General features: G+C 40.2%; 1 non-coding gene across 1 annotated transcript; it reads right to left on the reverse strand.

Moving 5' to 3' along the window:
- Nucleotides 1-1,141: 1,141 nt before the first annotated feature.
- Nucleotides 1,142-1,288, reverse strand: LOC122427859. Its single transcript, XR_006265562.1, has one exon. It is a non-coding gene; the product is annotated as a small nucleolar RNA SNORA62/SNORA6 family (small nucleolar RNA).
- Between the last annotated feature and the right edge of the window lie 2,658 nt (nucleotides 1,289-3,946).

Genomic DNA, 3,946 nt, shown 5'->3' on the forward strand with positions numbered 1-3,946 from the left:
TTCCATAAAAACACTCTTAGCTCAGGCTGTACCAAAACACAGGGCAGGTTGAATCTGGTCTGTGACTGGAGTTTGCTGACCTCGTTCTAGAGGCCGTGGCTCTGCTCCACTCTCTAGTAGGCCTCATTCTCCAGGATGGAAGCATGGGCTTCTTCACATGGGTTGACTCTGGAGACCAAAGGTAGCAAGAGAAGGCAAGTCCCAATGCGCAAACACTCGGTAAGTCTCAGGTACATCACAATTTTCTAATTTTCCATTGACCAAAGCAAGTCATATGACCAAGCCCAGATTCCAAGGGTGGAAAAATAGATTCCATCTCTTGCTGGCAGGAGTAGGAAAGTCATATGGCACAGCGTATGCATACAGGGATGGGAAAATTTGTGACCCTTTTTTGCAAACCATATTCCACACATTGCTAAGAGTTCTGAATTTATTTTGCAGGGAGGGAGGCAGTAAAAGTGTTTTGAGGGAAAGTAACCAGGGAGTCATTTAAGAGACATGGTATCCATGGTGATAGGTTTAGGGTTAGAGACTAGAGGAAAAAGATCAAGTAGCAGCAACTACAATTCAAAAAAACAAAAAAGCAAATACAAATGTGCCGGTTCTTTGTGTATTATTTTCTTTTTTAGCACCTGATGGCTTCTTTGGACAGTTCATATCATGCATTTCCTGTGTGTGTGTGTGTGTGTGTGTGTGTGTGTGTGTGTGCATGCATGCATGTGCCAGTGTGTGTGGGTAGGGACAGGTACTTACAGCAGGAATGAAAGCAAAAGCAAGTATTACCCCAAAATCTGATATCTAAAATAACCTTTTGTAGTAAGACTGTATTTATAGAGAATGGTTTGGTGCAGGGGGAGGTAACATATTTGTTGAATTTCCACATTAACAAATCAAGAGGCAGGCATAGCTGAACTGGAGTTTTACACAAGGGATGCCCTATACACCCAGGAAGAAAAGTGGGGAGGGGACTTGATCTCTGTAGTTCCAGACGTTTGAGAGGAGGAAAATGCAGGGAAGCAGGAGGGCCAAGGGAGGGGACACTTGGGTGGACTTCTTTCCACTGAATGCATGATTGATTCTGTGGAGTCTAAGAAGATAGGTGGTGCTCAACCAAAGTAACTCCATATTTTCTTCTCTTTTCTTTTGTAGCAAATGCTACTATCAAACACCGCTTGGGCCATAGACCCTTGTGGTGTTAGAGAAAAACCTGCCCCTCATGTAGCACCCTACCTACACTGGTGAGTTCACCAGTCAGTGGCTTCAATTTCAAGCTCCAACATTGGGCAGCAAAGTAACTCCATCTTTGTAGCCTGTTTAGGTAGAAGGGAAGCCAGAGTTGACAATTTCTGAGCTATTTTTGATTTCTGTGTGCTGTGAACTGGAACCAGAAAGTCCCAGACACCCATGGAGGGGCCACAGAAAACATCTGAGCAGAGAGTCAGTATTGAAATAAAACAGAAGTCACAAGATAGTTGCTGTTACTAGAGGACTTGATAACTGGTTGGATTTGGGAAACTGAGAGAAAAGGACGAATCACAGTATATGGTGAGATTTTGATCTGAATAATAGGGGGAAATGAAGGCACAAAAATATGTACATCAGCAAGATGAGTTCATTTAAGGTAAAGATTTGGTGCTGAAAAATGAGGGTTGGAGCATGGAAAAGTTGAGAATAATTACTACATAAAGTACTGCATATTTATCTTGTTAAGCAGGAGGGGGGTCCTCAGGATCAGGGAAAAGATTACTTATAGGAACTGGGTCCCTGTAGCTGAAAGAAGACTAACGAGAGTCTTGGTGGTGAGTCACAGATTTTATTTTTTCCTTTAATTGGCTCCAAAAAGTGGTCTATAGATGAACTGAAATTTTTGTATGTGAGCAAATGCAACACATCTAATACACAATAGTTTGGGATTGAGAAAACAGTAAATGCTCAAATAAAATTTAGAATGTTCTTATTTTTACTTTTAGAAACAAACTAGTTGTTTCAACCTTTTTTCACTGAAGAGCAGTTGGACTAGGAGACAGGCGAACTGGAGCAGACACTGCAGTCACTTCTCACTCTTTCTGTTTTGTTTCCCTTCTCCTTCATGTCATCTTCCAGCACTACTATTTCTTAACACTACTGGTGAAAGAGAAACTGTCTTCTGAAAGTCCTTTCTCTTCCTTGTGAGAAGTTCAAAAAGTCTAAAATTTATAACGATCTAGATCATGGAAACTCAGTTCCTCCTTTGGCACTAACTTGTATATTTTAATTTGATGGACATCTGCTCAAGTGGGCCTTTATAAGAATATTTAAAAGGTATAAAAGAGAGAAATTCTAATAGAAAGGAGGCGGAAATGAATGAAAGTTACATATTTGTGGACCAATTGATTAACCTGAAGATATTAGGGTGTGTGGGGTACATTCAGGACAAGTCCTTGTCACTGATCTTCCTGGCCCCAGTGTTCCCCTCCTTTCTCCCATAAAACATATGACTAAAATTTTCACTCTCCACTCTAGGGCTTCAAGGTGTTGGGAAAGTGTGAATCATTCCTCCAACTGGTGGAGAAGGAGACAGGAAATGGAGACTTCTGAGAGTTGGAGAGTGTCCCAGAGGAAAACGATATTGGACAAACCTCAAGAGCAGGAGAAGACCTAGTGATTGAAAGCAGGGTTAAGTCAGTGGAGGGGATTGAGTAGGAGGACATGAGGCATGGCTGAAAGGACTAATGCAATTTGGAACATGAATTGAAGGAGAAATTATAATGGGCACAATATAGGTTTTTAAAAATGTGAATATTTTCTTTTAAATCACATGCTGAACTTGTGTGCAATGAATATAAATAAGTAAAATTCTACTCATAAAAGCCTTTTCCTAGGTGACTATAAGTCTAGTATAATGTTTGTTCAGTCAATGTGATAAAAGCAAAAGAATTCTGGAGGCAAGTATATCTTTTAATGGTAAGAGGCCTTTTCTTCTTTTCTTTAATTGGCCATGCTGAGGAGAGAGACCTTGGAACAGAATATTAAACAAGCCACAAAATGTTTCACTAGACACAATTAGTGTCAGGTAAATGTCTGCTCTTCAAATGCAGTGAAATCTTTCATGTTACCAATGTTTTAGGTGAAATCTTACCCCTGAGTCTTAAACAGAAGGTGATGCTGGTACATTTAGATCACTGGCCAGCATCTCATTTGCAGTTATTACTTAGTATCACTGACTTGATTTAATGTTTGTCTTTTTCTTCCTCCCTTCTTTCCTTCTTCCTTCCTCTTCCTTTTTCTCTTTCTTTCATCAACAACAAACCTACAGAATAACCAGGCAACTGAATATTATTCATACATAATTGCCACATCCTGTTAGATAATAAGCATAAATATGAAAGGCTCATAAAATAGCAAATTTTTGTTGAACAACACACTTCCTACACACTCCTCACTCCCTTCGATCCTGCTTCCACCCCCATCATTCCTGAAATAGCTCCTGCTAAGGCCACCAATCATTCTTAGGACCTGGAATTTAAAGGATACTGTTCAGCCTTCATTTTACTTGATTCCTCAGATGATTTCACAACAGCAAATCATTCTCTCCTTAAAACAATCCTTTTCCTTGTCTTCTGAAACAAAGCCATTCTCCTGGGGTCTTCTTCCCTCTTGCCCTTTTCAGACTTCTTTTGCTAGCTCATTTTACTCTACCCAATCTTTAAATATTGAAGTTCCTTAAGGCTTGTTTCCAGAATTCTTTCTCTTCTCATCCGATATTCAGTCTCATTGTTACACTGATCATCTATGTGTCAGTGACTCTCAAATTCATATTTTCAGTTTGAATGAGTCTCTCCAGAGTCTCAGATCTGTGTATTTGGCCTGCTTGATACCAGGAGGTCTCACAAAGACTCCAAGATGACACGTCCCAAACCCAGCTCACGATGGTACCTGCAACCTCCTTCAGTAACCCCTACCATAA

The sequence above is a fragment of the Cervus canadensis genome, chromosome 25 (assembly GCF_019320065.1).
Source record: "Cervus canadensis isolate Bull #8, Minnesota chromosome 25, ASM1932006v1, whole genome shotgun sequence".
NCBI classification, from domain to species: Eukaryota; Metazoa; Chordata; class Mammalia; order Artiodactyla; family Cervidae; genus Cervus; species Cervus canadensis.